The sequence below is a fragment of the Perna viridis genome, chromosome 11, assembly GCF_037379345.1.
Source record: "Perna viridis isolate PV_CMFRI_1.1 ecotype Kerala chromosome 11, ASM3737934v1, whole genome shotgun sequence".
Taxonomy (NCBI): Eukaryota; Metazoa; Mollusca; class Bivalvia; order Mytilida; family Mytilidae; genus Perna; species Perna viridis.
The window spans coordinates 10,121,312-10,141,713 of NC_142455.1; the positions used below are offsets into that span (position 1 = coordinate 10,121,312).

The window sequence follows — 20,402 nt, forward strand, 5'->3', positions numbered from 1 at the left end:
ATATATATAGCCATCATATCACATCTTTTGTTGTATCACGTGTATAGTATTATGCACGCATTGTTGCGTTTCAGCCAGTTATAGGCGTTCTACAATGTAACCTCAATCAAAGAGAAAATCCACATTGTGACCTTGTAGCGGTTTCGGAATGTAATAATTGTTCTATTCAAGTATAACACTTTTCATTTTAGCAGTAGGTTGTTTGATAAAAAAATACTATGATGGAACCTAAGTGTTTTTTTGTGATATATTGTATTACACAAACAATATAACGAGAAAAGGTTGGTTAATATTTCATACATTGTAATAAGATAATAGTGTGCGATGTCATTATAACGGTATTAAATGCGATATGAAGTAATAGTATTGGAAGCACTAATGGCCTGGTTTCAGACTGATCGGAAGTGAGAGAGTTAAATATATCATCACTTAAATGTAACGAACGCCTACATTGTGTGAGGAGATACATATTTTGTGCTACCACTTAAATATTACTTGCCGTGGTTTAATGATTACATTTTAAATTTACGCCATTCCATTTGAGGTTCTGTCGTTTTATGAATACGTTTTGTCAACATATATTTATGTTATGTGGATTTACGTTTACGCTCAGTGTTTTTTTTTACACGAGGTCGTTTCGTCTTTGCTATATTTCGATATATCATTACTGTATGTGGATTCTTTCTTATCATTATATGCAGTGGTTTCTTCTTAACGTGTTGTGGTTTCGTCTTTACATACAGTGTATCTTCATCTACGTTATTGAGGCAATATCCAATGACGAAGATACCGACCGGAACTTTTCTGCCCAGATCAATTTTATTATGGCGTCCAATTTTTTAACATGGAAGACATTCTAAGAAAACTAGGGCTCAAAGGACTCGTGGAACCCTTCAAGAAAGAAAAACCGTGCCAAGATATTATTGGGCAGTTTTCAATTTACGACATGGAATGCTTAAGGGTAAAGGACAGGGAAAAGTAATGAAAATTAGAATGGAATGCTGAATATTTGGAAAGGACAAACCACTAATAATAAGAAATACTCTAGAATTTGACCCTCCAAAGGAAGTACTGGTAGGTCTTAGTCAAAGTTTACAGTTTTTGACATGATCAAGGTCAAATCGGTTTCAGAGAGTACTATTTACAGAAAATCCCGGTGCTCCAACATTAGAAAGAACCAGTTAGATGGTATAGAAAATCACATTTTAATTCAGCGCATGATAGACATTCCGCGTTATGGTAAAGTCATGCTACGCCAGATTCTTTGTAACAGGGGGACAAATATCAATATTTCACATTTGTACATGTTAGAATTATACAAAATTTGGATAAATGGTTGATACGAAAAATTGTCTCAATTTCCATTTATAATGTAAAGTGGTTTTAGACATTGGGCAATGATTTTTTAAATAAGGCTTCAAAGAAAATATATTTGGCATTAATGTGTTAGAGTTATCTCCCTTTAAAAGAATGTCAAAGGACCTGCATACTAACTTTAAAGTCATTCCGTGTTGAAGTCGATATTGTCGTGACTGAAAATGTTAATATAATAAAACAGGTGGTAAAAATTCAAAGTTCCCTTTATTAGAAAGATCATATCTGACATAGGCAAAAATCATATACACAACGCACAGAACATACAGTTAGTTTGAAATAAATCGACTGTAATGGGAGCTTAAAACATTTTAACGGGAGATGGACGGTATGACGGAAGAACAGACAAGTATATTCCAATACACAATTTATCCCTCGAATGGGATTTTACTATCAATCATTTTAACATGATTTGCTTTCCCGTCAGGAACATTTGACACCACTCTTGTTTTTGTGGGACTCCATATGACCCAAACTTTAAGTTTCAGGTGCTTATCTTATCTGAACCGAGTGTGGTGTCTACGGTGTTTGAGTACACTTTCCTTTGTATTTTTGGTGTTGGAAATTTGCTGCACTTTGATAATTTGTTATTCCATGCATTCCCTTTCAAAACCGGTGTAAACATAGGACATTAGGAGTAGTTCATTGTCTATTTCAGTGTATTTTGCCGATGAAATACTATTTTATTTTGTTCCTGTTGGTCTTCGTTATTGGTTATCTTAAAGGTTAGAGCAGCGATAGGAGTTTATGCCTAGAATACTAATAGCAGTACGGAAGCCTAGATAATTTTTTATACCGACTATATTAACTTGTTATAATAACTTAATTGATTTGTTATAACAACAAAGTTTACTTTTTATTTCAACCTAATTAACTTATTTAGTATCATATCATATAAAATGTGTGACATATGACACGTACTGATTCCCTATTGTTGTGTTTTTTTTTTGTATTTATTTTTAACATTTCTTTCCTGAAATTTAAAGTTTTCTGATTTTGACGCTTTTCCATCAGGAATAGGACGAATTACTTAGAATGTACTATGAGTTGGGGAGATAACTTAATAAGGTGAATATTTCAAATGTTGCAAATGTTTTAGTTGTAGATAGAAAGCCTTTATAAAAAAGGTAACAACAAAATTATCGAATACTCTCCCGATCCATAATCAAGTAAAGTCAAAAATGAATCTGACAATTTAGATAATGAATATAGGCGTGAATATACCAGTGATGATCGATTTAATAATGTCATAATCAGTAAATCAGTGGTTATATCAATTCAAAGAATTCTTTACAATAGCAATCATTAGTCATTGTTTTAGTAGAAACGGAGAATTTTTCGACCAGAACAGATATCTGAAAAAGAATTTGATAAGAGACCTTTTGATACGCATTATCTCATATCCCTGATTTAGGTGTCTGTTAGGCAGCTATTATGTAATGCAGATATTTTCGTGTTTGACTTAATTATATCCTCTTCATACTAATACATTTTTGTTCTTTTAAAGATATTTTTTTAAATAAAAAGGGACTAGAGAACATGTTAACAATGGAGATAATTCATAAACATTTTTCAAGAAAACACTACAAAACAAACGGTTTTAAAACTTTAACTAGTGATATATCAGCTCAATTGTTTGCTATAATTTTAATTTTTGATATGAACATTTAACCTAGCAAATTAAATTACCATCATTTCCAATTCACTTATAAATCTAAATGTACTTATCTTAATATACACATAGTAAAATTGATAGTTATAATTACGATGCAAATTTTTGGTCGTTCCTTCCGCGGGACTCGAACTCTGTTACATCTATGGCAACATCGCCTGCAGAAAGTCCAGCGCCATTGACCACTAGGAAAACTTGGCTATATAAAAATATCGCTTATGCTGGCCGGGTAATTCATCCTCGTGGGATAAATCTAGGGCTGTAATTTAGTACGCGATGTATGGTAGTACGGGACAGTTCCTCTGGGTGTTATTATGTATGATAGAGGATCAAATTAATGATGCATGTCACAACAAATCAATATTATACAAACGTCTCTGACAGTGACGACTTTATTCGCTATACTGCTCATTCGGAACAAATTGATACAGGGAAGATATCGCAAACACAGAAGGGTCTGAAAAATACCCATGATGGTAGAGTTGCCACATCCTATTAATATGTTAGAGTTATCTCCCTTTCATGTATTAAATACTTGGTATAGTTGTATTTGTATCATGTTGCAGATCCTTTAATGTCTTACCCGATACTGTCAGAGGTTGTCCGAATCACTTTCATCATGTGCTAATATTCATGTTTAAGATTCACTTACTAGGAAGTATTAATCGGTCAACGAAAGCTATATTTTTTTATAAAGTCTAGTTGGCCGAGTGGTCTAGAGCGTTAAACATAGTGCAGGCGTCGTTGCCATAGATGTCAGAGAAGAGAAGGGGTTCAAAAACCGTTGAGTGAGCGACCAAATTCTAGAGTTGGGAAGTAGCTTAGACTTGATTATATATATAAATATGTATATCACATTACTTTAATATATGACGTTGTGTACATCAATGATTGCAATGTATTTGTTCCAGAAAAACGATATAACTTTGTATTTGAAATTCCAAGATTTTAGAGAATGTGACTGACGACCTACATCTCTCATACATATTCTTGAATATGTTACAGACTTTGACCTTCACAGAACAAAATGACGGCATTCTTAGAGAGCATACACTGTTAACATGTATCTATTCAGAGGACCTTGTTCACCCTTTGCTTTTACTTGGGTTCTTGCTGCGTGAAAGTTTTGATCTTTATGTGTTGCATGACTTCATTTGCTGGTTATACTGTTTTTTTTTAAATCCATGGACTTTCTTGTTTGAGACTTGAGTTTTGAAGTTTGTTCTTATTAATGTTAGTAGCGATTGGAAAAAACGTAATTGGTAAAAAACAAATGAATCTATAAAATGTACTGATTTTTTGATGTACGAGAAATCAGTGATATGAATAACATTTTAGAACGCCAAGAACGTACAAATAAAATTAAAACATTGTATTTCAAGTGAAATAAAAAAAGGAACAAAACAAAAGAGGGCTCCAAGGATATTACTGAAACCACTATCGTATCCATTTCCACATCATTAGCACCACCTTGGTGTGCAAAACCCGCCATAATTATTAGGGTTAGAATTTGGATCATTCTTTCGCGATACTGGTGGCACAATATATTTCTTAAAAATGTCAAGTCTTTCCTTTAGTTGCCTTAAAATATTACTTTCCTTTAAATGTAGATTGTGCCGCTCATTTGGATCATCAAAAAATAAAAGCAGTAAACATTTACAGATGTATATATGATAAGTTACTAACCAATCTTTTCATTCGTAGTGACTTTTTAAATGCTTGCAAAGTCAGCACAGAATGATGCTTGCGAAAATAGAATGGTAAACAATCAGAACAATTGCAGTTGATTTTAAGTGAGTATTTAGTAAATAATATGAATCTTTATTTGAACAAGTTCAATGTTAAGCTAATACAACTAGACTTGGAATTTCACTGTCGCCAAACTTAACTTGAATGATACTTTGATCAATCTTCACTATCAGTATTGACTTTTACTACCAGTACTATCCTTAGTGTTCTTTATTCAGAAGGATACATAAAATTTGTAGATTTATTTTTTCTGGAGTGCAATTTGACAATTTTGTACGCAAAATGATATAAAAATATGTTCGCGTTTCTAATTTTGGCGAATACTGGGTAATAAACTTAGTTTTGAAAACCAGATATTTCGGCATTTTTAGTCCTACCACCAAACATTCTGATGTTAACACCCTGTAGAATTACCTCAACAGGATTTACTTGAATTCGACTATCTGAACTGCAGAAAAAACTTTAAATTTCTTGTTTCATTTAATAACAGTGCATGTTTTGTATTCAGTCCATGTTATTGATCAATTTATCATCGTAAATTGGATTTAAATTTTTTTCATGCGCTGATAATATACGATTAGATTCAACAAAAGATTTATAAAACTTACTTAAAACGTCATATAATTGATAATATCCTAAATCGATTGGTTTCTCGACTTCCCCATCTTCCTCAGAGGTCGGAACAGGGTACCAGCCATTACAAGGACCAGCATATTCCTCAATTAGTTTGTAATTACCGACTCTGTAAATAACAGATTTAAATCATATTGACTTGACAAATCTCGATATACTGCACACGTCTTTCAAGGAGGCTTTAGAGAAAATATATTTGGCATTAATATGTTAGAGTTATCTCCCTTTAAAAGAACCCAGGAACATAAGAATCAAATATGTAGGGCGATCTACACAGGCATCATATGATTCATATAAATCGAGCACCATATGATAATCATATGTTTCGGTATACATATGATTATCGCATGATTATCATATGATAATCTTATGTTTTTCACGAACATATGAAAATCATATGATTATCATATGTGGCACATTTGGCTGTGTATATTCCCCCCAAAAATGCTTACAAGAAGTACTCAGAATGAAAACTATTGATATAGTAAGCCAATTCCTTTACTGAGAGATTCTACCTTGTGTAATAACATTTGAATGTTGTATCAGAAACGTATTGTCAATCAAACACACCTGTGTTGAACTGCTATACTATCATTATTAGTTCAAGTCTTGATTTTGCAGTGATACAAAGAAGTATCAGAAACCGAAAAGGATTACGGACTTAATTACCCTGATTTTGTTTTTATTTTTGTGTTGCTTTACGTCAAATTGAAACTAAACAATACAAATCTTGTGTAGGAAATTAAACTGAAGTTCAAAACCTATACAATTAAATGGCCTGAAAAAGTTGCAATGTACGTACTTGCAGTGGGGCTAATACATTGAAGACATCACCGGTGTTTTGTTTTTGTTTTTATTTCATATAAAATAGTTGGTATCTTTTCATTTATTACCACTTGAACCATTTAACAATGCATACTATTGAAATCAACTACTTAACTTAAAAACAGGTCATAGAAACACTTACCTGATAGCAGCATGCCCATTAATAGGGAGCCATGAAGTATCTAGGTTGTAAAAGAATTCAGTCCTCCTTGTTGTTTTCATCCCGTTACGTCAAGTATCCCAGTGGTTTATTCCATCAATTCCAGGTACTGTTTCAATGAAAATAATGAATTATCACATGTAAAACAGAAATGATTTAGAATTAGTTTGACGTACGTTAAAACTTCGAACCTAGGCAGGAGAAATTGGGTGACTGGAAAATTTTAACCGATCAAAAAGAAGTTCTAGAGACATTCCGTTTCATTGTCACGTTACAGTTTGGTCTAACCGCGGAGTAATTCACACATGAATAAAAATGCTATGTATGGCAATAGGCAATGCTAAAATGGTTTTCCACGATATTTAGTACTACAATGATAGATAAGAAAAACATACTATATATTACCATAGGCGCGGGTCTAGACAATAGGAAAAGAAAACGTGCCAGGCCGTAATTTTAAGAGTTGTATCCCCTAGGCCAACCTCCATAAATTAATATATCCATATTTTCTAAAGATTTCTAATTCATTTCTTTGCCTACCATTTATATCACATGATTATCATTTAGGTTTAGAGCCTATTATATTTTGTGTACATATTAACATATTTATACCTCTATTGGTTCATGGACCGACTGAAACGGTAGATATAGAAACATTGGTTTACTGGTATCGTGCTTGGATATAATCTGGTCGGCTCGCCGGGCATAGGCGTACTGAAAAGAAATTTCACAATTAGCGCATATTTGTTGTATTACATGAATATTATTTGTAAAGGTTTATTAATTAGTACACATGCTCCAAGTAAGAAAACACACGAGAAACAAGTTTCAAGTTGTACTTGCAAGCAAGTCACATACAAGTCCCCTCACCTTCCCCAATTTCACAGAAAAAAAATTAAATTCAGTATACAATTTTAAGCATACCAAGTTTTATAAAATTTGGATGAAATTTCTACTGTTTTTCAGTGGGGTACCTTATTTTAGATGGCGGCCATTTACAATAATCCAAAAGATGACATTTATTCACACTTGGATGGTTTTATATATCTTTTAGTTCTGATGAAGATATCTAAAGTCATTTTTCCTACATAAAGGAAAAACATCTGAAACATCATAAAAATCAACTAAAACTTTCATTTTGTTCGTTACCATAGCAACACATAAAATTTCAATTCACCTTTTTAGTATAATGTTATAGAGATCATTAAACTCTACCACCACACCAATTTTCAGGTTGATGGCTACTTAGATTTACGAGATATAACGATGTCCTATATTATAACATATACCCCTTTTCGACCGAAGCACCCCTTCTTTTATTTGTTTTGTGAAGTGTACATCTATGGGTTAATATTCCCAATTGAATTAACCATGAATTTTAAGCCTAAATATCAAGTTTTATAAAATTCTGATGACATTTACACAAATTTCCAAGGGGTACCTTATTTTGAATGGCGACCATTTTAAAATGATGGCCATCTAAAATAATCCAAAATATGCATTCAATCACATTTATACAGCTATTAAGTTTGGTGAAGATATCTCTCATTTTTCCTACATAAAGAAAAAAAACATCTGAAAAAAAGTTCACGCACCCCGAATATTACATTTATGAACAAATTATAAGTAAATGTCTGTTTTAAAACACAGTTAAATAAATATATGAAACATAGGAAAAAATCTCAAGAAAAAGGGTAATGGCTGACATATTGCCAACTTAACCACGGGTCGTTAAATTGTGAATGAACATTGTTTAAAAATATTCAAGGCACTTACTGTGAGGTCATGATTTACCAAATTTACTAATTGTCAAATACTTAAAATCATTATTTGCAGAGAGTACTAACGGTCGAATACTCGAAATCATGATTTATCAATTGTACTTACGGTCGAATACTCGAAATCATGATTTATCAATTGTACTTACGGTCGAATACTCGAAATCATGGTTTATCAATTGTACTTACGGTCGAATACTCATTTGGTTTGATTGGGTCTTTATTGTCACGGAAATCAGATCCTCCTTCTAAAGGATTAATAGAATCACTTTCAGAAATGAATGATTTATTTTCTCTTGCAAAATATCAATATCAATTTACGAGAATTTCAAAAGAAAAAAAGTGTCGACTTCCCGAACAGATAGAAGTAGAAAGAAAAATATAGGTAAGACGGTATAAAGAATGTTCAAAAATGATTCTTTTAATTGTGGGTACTTATTTTCGTGATTTCATAATTTGTTTGTGTTCGTTAATGTTATATTTGTGGATTAAATTATTCTAAATGTTAAAATTTCTATGGAAATTTGTGCTTTCGTCAAATTACAAAAACCACGAAAATGGATCACCCACTAACAGTATAGTTATAGTAGTCCTCCTGACCATTGTAATATCCATAAAATGTATCAAACCCTCGGTACGTTGGTGTACATTCCCACTTACACATTCCAAGGTGCCATCTGAAACAATTAACGAAAGCAATTCAATTCTACAGTATACAGGGAGCTATTTCAACAATACAGTGGAATTTTTATGAAACAAATCCCTTTTGTACAAAAGATTACGTTCAGTTTAAACTGGTGTACGGATTACAAAATGTCAAACTGCATTCAACTTATATGTAGGGACTTCAAAAAGTATCAAGTGTAGACAAATTTCCAGTTTATTCAGGGTTTGGTTTACACAGGTTTCATTTTATATGATTGTTATGCTTCGTAGTATATATGGTATGTAGAACGTAAGATACAGTCAGCTATAAAACAGTATAAACTAAGAAAAAAAAAGCGGTAATTGTGATCTCGTAAAACTATCAAATAAGATATAAACGAAAAAAAAAGAAAGAAAACAAAACAAATTAACAATAGATAAGAAATGTAGCTCAATATATAATACAAGATGCTTAATAGTTAAACATTTTATTCTTAATACTTAAAGACCTTGTGTCTTTTGCGTGTTAGTTTTTCTTCCTGTTTTTTAATCACTACGTTTTGTGTACTGAAGTCATTTGCATAATATTGTTTTATATAGTAATAGGTGCCACACATGAGAAGCATATGGACCGAACGTGAATATGGTTATCTTTAATAAAATCAACTTTACAGGTAATTATAGCATAATAATTTAATTTCAGAAGTAACACGTCTTCTAATTAGGTAAAAAAAAATGTTATCCACCATCTCGTACACCAAATTTTGTTATGTGACTTTGACGTCAACAACGTTTTTGTAATAATTTACTCGTGGAATTTTGATGTTAAAATTAGATTGTAAGGAATGACTGATCTATTTGAAATAAACTCAATGCCCAAAACAGCAAACTTAAGAAAACACTGCTACGTTGGCATTAAGTGTTCACAGTGTGACTAAGGTAATTTACTCATCGAGCGTAAAATATAACTTTTCTTAAGGAGGTAGACCTAGGGTAAAGGACACAACTCTTGAAATCGTGATGTGTTTGTATCATATTAAATTCACCAAGGCTTATCAAGCTTTCATTTGAAACAGAATGAAATCAATCCAAGTTACTTTGATGTTTACATGAGATAGATGGAAAATGCTGAATATAAACGTTCCAATGATTTTTTAAGAGTTGTGTCCTTTACCCTAGGTCTACATCCTTAAATGTACTCTTGATAAAAGTACATTTTTTATTTATCAAGGATTGTCAATGTTTAGCTGTGACAATCGAACGTTAACCATGTGATCTAGATATCTAGTTTATCCTGTGCATATGGTAATCATGTGAGAGTCACATGAGTTGAATATCTAGCTTATTACACAATTTACATATGACAATTATATGCGATTATACGAAATGTATGAATATTTTATCGTGTGATTAACATATGAAGCTAGCCACGTACATGTACCATGTGAAGCACATTTAGATGTTTATGCATGATTTATTTTGTCTGATTGAACTTTATTGTATTGAAAAGTAGCTTCACATACAATTCATACAAAAACAGACAATACGAATTCATGTACATCGTATATTAAAAAGAAATGATTTGAGCCGACAACTTTCAGAATCAGTTATTGACAATGTTTTCAAAACGTGAACGTGTCAACAAAAGTATGGCGCAGAACATATTGACAAAAAATTCGAGAATTTCTCGCCAAAATTTGCACATTATTTTACAATTTATTCCATAAAAATTATTAATGATAAACAGCATCGTTACAGGAAAAGATAGCAGGAAATATTTTAGGGATCTATTGTACGATGGAACCAGTCTAAACCTTATCCATGTTGGACTTTCATTAAATGCAGGTGTACGGTTTTCTATTAAAAAGTATTAAACTAAATGTCTGATTTACACAGGTGTTCGGAGTACGGGATTTGGACAGGTTTAGACAGGTTTCACTGTATTGGCTACGTTGATGATGAATCATCGTCTGCATGACTCTCAAGCTCCAAGCTCTATGCCGCGACAGACGTCCGTTCCGTCTCTTACTAACCGCTGCATACAGGCCTTTCGAATTCCTTGGACACTTTCCAAAAAACAAACAAACAAAAAACAAAAAAAAAAAAAAAAAAAAAAAAAAAAAAAAAAAACGTCGCATGACAATCGGATAACGTCACGCGAAATAATTTATAATTTACTTTTTCCGACTTTGCAAAATTTTTGCATCTTTCTAGAGGGTTGGCTGCAGCGCCTTGAGTAAATTGCGGACGTCAGACGCTGGTTCGGAGCTTGCGTGACTCTTAGACAGAATTACACTCAAAACACGTAGCATTTTACTTTCCAATCATATGCGTCGAATATCCAAGTTGTTTCAGCTTCTGAGGTAAAAATGTTCTATTCAAGGGTGCACATGATGGTGCCGCGGGTAAAATAACAAAATTCTGAAATAGATATTGACATTTAACGATTAGTTCATGCAAAAGAATGTCTTTCGTTATTACCAGAGATTGAAATCTTTGAAACTGCAGAAACGAACTGAGCTTGCATTTTGTTGACAAAAGTATCCAAAATTTACACATAAAACAAATCTTAATGCAATTGTAAGATACACTTATGTCTTGTTATCGACAATCTTGTCAAACGTTTAAGACAACGAACAGCCTTTCATGGTCTGTCCTCGAAACAGAGCAAAACAGAAAATCAATATCTAAAAATATAATAAATTGAGAGATTGCATCATTACAATATTTACAAGACAGAAAAAAAGTCCTAGCCAAAAATATAAATGTGGTTACCATAATATCTGAAAGAGTAATCAAGGGAACCAATGTTATAGCGGTAATCAAAAGAATGTAATCCAGGGACAAAGACCAGACATGGAAAACGGACATACACAACAAAGAACATAAAGTAACTAAAATCATACACACAAAGTAAAAAAAGTAAATGAGCAACTGAAAAAATGTTAGAAATCATTACGATTGGTTTTATAATTACACAAATTTTCGGCATTAGGACATCTTTGTTATAGCTGTTTCAAAGCAACTTCGAAATCATTCCTATACACACCAACAAAGCGTCGTAAGATGCTCCTTAAATTAATGCTTAAGTATGTCTTGTCTGCCAAAGGACTGATTTGAAAACACGGTTCATTGTACATATGTAGATTATCCAAAAGTAACCAGTTGTACTTTGTATCTTGTATCACGAACATAATAAATATAGTTGAAGACAAAAATGTTGATAAAGTTTTTGTTTTAATAATAGGCAAAATATTACAAAATATTATTAAAAGATTTGCGACATGAATAAACATGTCAAATGAATGAACATTTGAACGATAATCTACATAATTCTTACTTGTAAACCTGAGCGGAACGGATAGTATCCTGATAAAAATGCATTTCTTGACCTGTAATTTGTGATATATAATATAAATTTTTAGTACGAATACTATATGATATATAAATGAATAACATTACAACAATTTTCCTAAATATGGAAAATTAAAAACAAAATAACAAAGAAAAGAAGAAGATACAGCCAATAATAATTTTTATTTTTTTCCAAAATATCTAAAACATAGTTTGAAGAATTTGGCTTAACGAAATTAAAACTTCAAGTATGTAAAATAGCTTGTGTAAGATGTACCATAGTGTTAACAAAATTACTAACCATCTGCAAACAATAATAATAATAATAATAATAATAATAATAATAATAATAATAATAATAATAATAAAGCACATTGAATTAATTGAAGTTCACTAAGGTTATTTCATTACAGTGTATTACGATCTCCAGTAATTGGAATAAACCAATTGATATAAAATATGAATAACCAATGCCAGTAATGAAAAGGCGAAAAAAATAAAAAGAAAAAGAAGCATACAAATAATAAAACAAAACAAAACAAAACAATATTAACAAATAAAACAATGCTAAAATACTCTTTTACTTACGGAGAACATACTGGCTGTACATACGACTGGTTGAGTATCATACCATTCTTAGCTAGATAGTCGATGTTAGGGGATATGATATTAGGGTTGTGAAATCCAACATCATTCCAACCTGTGGATAGAAATTAACAATTATCGGAGACATCATTTTGCTTATTATTATGCTGTACAGATTTATTATTTCAATAATGAAATTTCACGCAGGTGGACGGAAATAAATTTGAAATAGATTCGTACATAATGGACAACAACTATTTTTATGCATGTAACAATGAGTAATCAAGGGAACCGAAATTTTAGTGGAATTAAAAAAAAATGTAATCCAGGAGCAAACACTAGACTTGGAAAAGAGACATACATGTACCATGTTGACAATAGGTAAACACAAACCATTGCCCTTTTTTGGACCACCTAATCAACGAAATTGTAACCCCTGCAAACAAAATATGGTCTTAAGTACACTTTATTGAAGAAGAGGCCAATTTTACGGATATAAACTCAAGTGTTCTCCTTAAGAAACACTTCCACCCATTAGTCGAATGTTTTTATGTATCATACGATTTTTGGTGCAGAGATTGAGACCGTTCTAAGAAATATGCGTATAAAACAAAAACATAACGACTTGCCTAGATCATCCGCCACGATGAATAGAATATTTGGTCTTTGATTTCCACTCGCCACAAAAACTGCAAACGTCAATAGAAACAAAACGGTATCAAATAACACTTGTGTTTTCATGTTATGTCACTATACCCTGATTTGACAAACTTGGTATTGCTATCCTTATTACCAGGGATTGATTAGAGTATAACACAAATTATGTTTAGATAAATTTTGATAATAAAAGGTTAATTTGTAGGACACCAATACAGGGTATGTGGATAAAACAAAATCAAAATTTGATGCTAGATGAAGAAAATATAGATACTTATATTGAGAGAAATTAATAAAAAGAATCTGAATACATAAATAACAGATAAATGAATAAAAGAAAAACAAAGAAAATGTGGTAAACAAATACAAAATACAGAAATAAAAGTAATACTCCTGCCTTAAACATTTATTTCGAAGAAGATATATCTGTGAGCAAGCTTTTTTGAACTTCAATCATGTTAAAGCCATAAGTTGGATAAACTAGTATAAGAAGAATTTATCTGCAATTGGATTATCTCCATTCGCATGTATGCATTTGAGAACAATTATCTCCTCTTGTATAAACAACATACAAAGTCCAATTCTCTTACATAACTTCTTCAATATACATTGAACGGTTGAATAGGTCGCGTACACTACATACATATGGCGATAGATAATCGAATAATTTAGAAAAAAGACATGCTTTTCACGAACACTCGCAAAAGTAAAGTTTTAAAAGAGAACGTGCAAAACATAAAATTGCTATTAAAAATTCATTTTTTACAATTCATATTATGTCTATGTTTGACAGTAAACGATTTGATCTAAACGAGTGAAGTTACATGATCTTCTCATTCTTTTAAAGTCACTAACCATGGAATATTTATACAGATCAAATTCAGTTTAGAAATTTTCTCTTCAAACATTAATGTTTTGCATTGGCTCTGGATAATATACACCATACACAATACTTTAAACCAACATTATTTGGCGACACAAAATTAATTAACCACGAGATTGAATGAAATTTTAAGTACTATTCCACATAAAATTCAGACTCTACCAGTGGTACAGTAATTCGTGGTGTAAAAAAACCCGCCAAACGAACGCTCTTTCAGTCTACATATGCTATACTTCCACAGAACGACAACAATTTCTGCATTTAGATCTGCAATTTTTGAATTTATACATTCATCTTCAACTTAAATCAACCGACGAAATTAAATCAAGAACTCTTGCAAAGTGCCAATTCCATTTATATAAAAATATATATAAAATATAAATATATAAAGTCTGTATAATTTTTATCTCAAAAACGCAACGACAAAATGAAAAACTAAGACAAGTTATGTGATCAGTAACTGTTTCTGAACAAGAAACAAACAAAATTGAATGGGGGAGGGGGGAGGTTGACATGCGTGAATATATATTTAAAGAAACTTATTTGCGGCGATCTATTTTCAAGATTTTATTCTTGCTATTGAAATAAATGAAAACATATAGCTTGCGAAAATAATTGACACGAAATTAATTAACCGCGATATTGGAATGAAATTAGAAATGATTTTAATCAAGCAATTGAAGGAGAGACTTGATTATTATAAAAAATACATTGTACCACCGTTAACACATAAAAATGATCCTGCTTCAAACCATTCTAAGTTCGGTGGATATTGGACGCCAGGCTGGTGCTGACGTAAACTAAAACTGGTCTCGATTTCACAAAAAGTCGCAAGTGTAAAGTTGATCGTAAGTAATGACGTCATAAACTAAAATAGCATTGTGACGTCATGATTTACGATCAATTTCACGCTTACGACTTTTTGTGAAACCGACGCCGGATATCTGGTTTTGATTTTTATTATATTATTTTATCCTAGCTAGTCATGATTTATTTACCTCAATTACGCTACTTTTCATTTTGTATCAGTGGTGTATGTAGCTAGCGTATGAACTTTATATATGTTACCTATAATCAAAATATTGCTCTTGTCGCACAAAACAATTGTGCATTTCCTTACTATTCCATAAAAAACTGATAAATTAATCAATTTCAAACTATAGTGTTCGCACAATGTTTACGTCAGTCATTTTTACCATGTTTATCAGCACTATTATGATTATTATATCCGAGTATTGGTTGGAATTAAGTGTCCATCTACTTCTTTTTCTGATAATGTCATTTGTTATACGGACATTCCTATTAGACCTTTTCACCTATATAGATAAGGCTCAGCGACAGTTTTGATTGAACAGTATTATATACCTAATTCGTGCAGTTAAAGCTGTTATACTAAATTGCCACGAGAAGGATGACAGCATTTTGGACTAATGTTATACAAATACGCCTCATACGCTGCCTAAAATGTTTATTTTTAATAGCAAGATCTTATTGAACCGTCTTGGCGATCTCAGGGTTGCGTGCTTGCCTCTATTACAGAAGGTCGTGGTATCAACAACTTTTTGTCTGTGTTTTTAGTCATATCTTATTATTTTAAATCCTGATCTTAACGTGTCTTCACAAAGTTCAAGACAAATATTGAAGTTTGTGTCTTCTTTGTTAAAGTGATTTAAGTTGTATGTAACAATCGATGCCAATTGATATGATATTAGTGCAATACAGTCCATATAAATGTATCATTGAAATTAAAACTATAAGAGACCACACTCTATCATAAAAAGTCGTTTAAATACAAAAAGTATTGGTAATATAATTATTGCAAATTCAGGTATGCTGTATATGCGTTGCAGAAAGCGACTTCTGATGAACAGCATTGAAACCAGATATGCAGGAATTACACGATCCAAACGTAAATTGTATGCAAGAAGTATACAAAACCATAAATATCGAAATCTGAAACCAAATCAAGCACCAAAAGTATGTCTAGATTATTTAAAGCCAGTTTGCATCATAAGGAATGGTGCAAACGTATCTTAGGGTTTTAGTATTGTGTGTTACGACCAAATGAGCTCATTGTTTTTTTTAATTGATGTATAGTTAGTAGTATGAAAAGAAGACAATAATTGCTTTCTAATGGAAGGTCCTTAAAAGCGTCGAAATTTTTTTTGCTGTTTAAGATCTTCCCCACATTACCTTACTGTAATCCTTTTGATTCTTATCATTTTTTTCTTCCGTGACTTCTCATAATGGATATGACAAGGAACGTAAGCGAAAAATTGTTACGACGCTTCAGGCTATAAATCTAAATGACTAGGGCTATGAGTGATGGACTTGCGGGAAAATGATAGATTAGCGCGCCTTGATTTATCTCCCCTTTCATGTATTTGCTGTTTTTGCATCTATAAGAAAATCTTATATAGATAGAGACAATCTGAAAATGAATAATGTTTGTATGGTACTTGGCCAACAAAAATGTCCCGTCGGTCAAAACGGTCAATTATTTCTTGTATGAGTTATCTAACTTTAACCGAAATCAGTTTCCGTCATTTTTTTTTAATTTTGAAAACGTAAGGCGTAGAAATATACACGAAGAAAGGTCATCGGTTTGTGAAGGTTTCATTCAATAAACATCACCTATACATTAACATACACATTGTCATATACATGCATATTAACATTACCATGCATATTAACATTACCATGCATATTAACATTACTATGCACATAAACATTACCATGCACATTAACATTACCATGCATATTGATTTCCCTTGCATATCAACATTACTATACCCTTAGCATTACAATGAACATTAATATTACAATGCATATTAACATTATCATGCTCACTAACATTACCACGCATATGAACATGACCGTACATTTACAAATTCAGAAAAGAAATAAAAAAACTGTGAATAGACCTTAACTAGTCCGATATAGGAGTAAAAAAGAAGTACTGACACAAATAAAAAAAAAATTGAAAATTTTAGAATTTTTTAAAATGGTATTTTAGTTATTTTGTGTATGTCTATTTTCCATGTCTGGTCTTTGTCCCTGGATTACATTCTTTTGATTACTGCTATAACCTTGGTTCCCTTGATTACTCTTTGAAATACCACTATCAAGTCAAGGCAAGACAAGTTTATTTTGCTAACTCAGGCACAATTAAGTTCTACAAAAGCAATGTATATGCAAGTATTTGACAATGTGGCAAACAGTAAGAAAGAAAACATGGATATCAACAGCTTAAATGAAAATCAACAAATATGTCAAAAACGTGAAAATATTTTCCATCGTAGAAAACGAATCTCTCCCTAAGGTCCTTTCTAAAAGTTCCAAGTACCGTGAACCACGCTACATAAATTAGAAATATCACAACTCAGACGTTATGTCAGAGCTTGCCGTAATTATGCATACTTTTTGCATCGCGCTTTACTTCTTACAATTAGGCCTCTGGAACAGGATTATGTTGACACAAAATTGAAATAATCACTACAGAAGTTTTATGGTCATCATCATGAACTCGTGGATCGTTGCAGTGTTTCCATCTGAACCATGAGAACCGACATTTTTATCATGTCATAGTTTTCTTTGGCTTTTTCGTCTACCCTAGACTTGACGTTTATGAACAGCTCGGTAGGTATTTCTAGAAAAGCAGAGGACGCTAACCCTACCGGTGTACCTGGTTCATGCTTCCAGTTTAATTATTGTTTGTGTCGGTCTGTTTTCTATGTTTGGTCTTTGTCTATGAATAACATTTCTTAATTCCCACTAGAATCTAGGTTCCCTTGATAACTCTTTAAATACTAACGGATAGTATGATCTAAAACTGACCGTTCACTTGGGATATTAGAGGATACAATTACTCCTGAAAAAAGAAAAAAAAAACAACCAAAAAAAAAAAAAAAAAAAAAAAAAAAGAGAGAATCTTATTACTAAATATTTAATTTTTTGATGCCTTTGACTGTCTATTTTTGATTACTTTTAACCTTGTAAAACCTAACGCTATATTGCTTGTGTCCATTAAAACACATATACTGCCGTTAAAGGTATACTGATGTTTATTTGACCTCGATTTATGAACAGCGATATTTTTAAATAGATACATAAAATAATAGTCATCTTTTAACTCTAGTCCTCCAGCCCTGCTGCCGCTTGGTATCAACAAGGATTCCGTTTCCTCTAAAAAGATCTCAGCAGCAGAATACATATTTTGTCGCAATCGATCGACTTCTTTTAAACCAAATACCTAATAGAGAAAATCGTACGGATTCATTTTATCATATTAGAACTATTGTCTCTTCTGGAAGCGATAAAATGTGCAGAAGGAGTCAATTTTTTTGTATTTAAAGAAATTCAATTTCTTTTCACTTTATGATTACAAAATGGTTATCGTATTATCCAATCTGCTTCCCTGGTCAATATCGTTAGCGACTCTAGGATCGCTAAAATATAGACTCAGGTCACCAGCGGCGGATATGCACAATATATGACTAAATTGCCGCTTATGAAATAAAGTAAAAAAAAAAACAAGTTGAAAGTATCTAAATTAACATATTCATTGTGAATTTGTATCGAATGGTAATCTAAGTAATTTGAAAGAAGTATTTAAACGTTGCTTTTTTTTTAAATTTGAATATTAGAACGTATAAAATAATTAATTAATCAACCGGTATATTCACCCCGCAATGGAAGTGGGAGGTTTGGCACGCTGTAAAACCTAGATTTTACCTAACATTTCGTTTTGAAGTGCCTGTACCAAGTCAGTACTATTGCGGTACCAGCTACTCCGGTGATGTACTATCTATTTTGTCAGATTCATTTTAGACTTGACTTAATTATGGATCGAAAGAGTATTCGGTAATTTTGTTGTTACCCTTATTACAAAGACTTTCTGTCTACAACTAAAACAGTTTGCAAGATTAGAATATAATAGAGTTATCTCCCCTACTCATAGTACATTCTAAGTAATTCGTTCTATTCCTATCTGTGACGGAAAAGTGTCAAAATCAGAAACCTTTCAGAAAAGAAATGTTAAAAATAAATACAAAAACACACAATAATAGGGAATCCATTCATATCATGTGCAACAAATTTTTAATTTTATGTGAAATGGTACTGAATAAGTTAATTAGATTGAAATAAAAAGTAAACTTAGTTGGTATTACAAAGTTGATATAGTCGTTATAAAAATTTAGCTAGGCTTCCGTCCTGCTATTAGTATTCTCTACGCAAAAACTACTACCGCTGCTCTGACCTTTAAAATAACCTATAACGACGAGCAATACGTACAAAATGAAAGGTTAATTCATAAGCAAAACTACACTGAGAGTTGATCATTAACTCTTTCTAATGCCCTACTTTACACGGGTTTTGAAAAGGAATACACGGAATAACGAAATATCAAAGTGCAGCAAAATTCCAACGGCCAAAACTACAAAGGAAAGTGTACTCAAACATCATAGACACCACACTCGGTTAGACATGAAAGCAACTGAAACTTAAAGTTTAGGTAATATGGAGTCCCACAAAACAAGAGTGGTGTCAAGTGCTCCTGAAGGGTATGCAAATCATGTTAAAATGATTGGTAGTATAATCCCACTCGAGGAATAAGTTGGGTATTGGAATATCCTTGTCTGTTCGTCCGTCATACGATCCATCTCCCCTCAACAAATAATTAATTTCAAATCATCTTTGATATTTTAACTCTAACTTTGCGAACACATTAAACAATGCCAAATATGTTTTCTATAAGGGCTCGTTTGAAATATGATTGTCAAATGTCTAAGACTACTTGACGCCACAAATTGATATTGAGACAATTTTTTGTATCAATCATAATTCAAATTTTGTATAATTCTTACATGTACAATGTGAAATACTAATCTTTGTCCCCTTTTTACGAAGAATATGGCGTAACATGACTTTATAATAACGCGGAAAGTCTGTCGTAACGTCTCTCACACGCTGAACTAAAATGTGATCTTCTATACCATCAAACTGGTTCTTGCTAATGTTGAAGCACCAGAATTTTCAGTAAATGATACCCTCAGAAACCTATAGGACCCTGCTCATGTCGAAAAC

At 32.0% G+C, this 20,402-nt stretch overlaps 1 pseudogene across 1 annotated transcript; it reads right to left on the reverse strand.

The window, feature by feature from the left end:
* Positions 1–5,299: 5,299 nt before the first annotated feature.
* LOC148602928 (arylsulfatase B-like) lies at positions 5,300–13,603 on the reverse strand (annotated as a pseudogene). The gene is made up of 10 exons (XR_015916783.1): positions 13,405–13,603; positions 12,779–12,890; positions 12,177–12,228; positions 11,154–11,257; positions 8,762–8,868; positions 8,381–8,439; positions 7,026–7,127; positions 6,819–6,831; positions 6,396–6,522; positions 5,300–5,537 (listed from the first exon to the last, which is right to left on the reverse strand). The product of XR_015916783.1 is annotated as an arylsulfatase B-like (transcript).
* Positions 13,604–20,402: the final 6,799 nt, after the last annotated feature.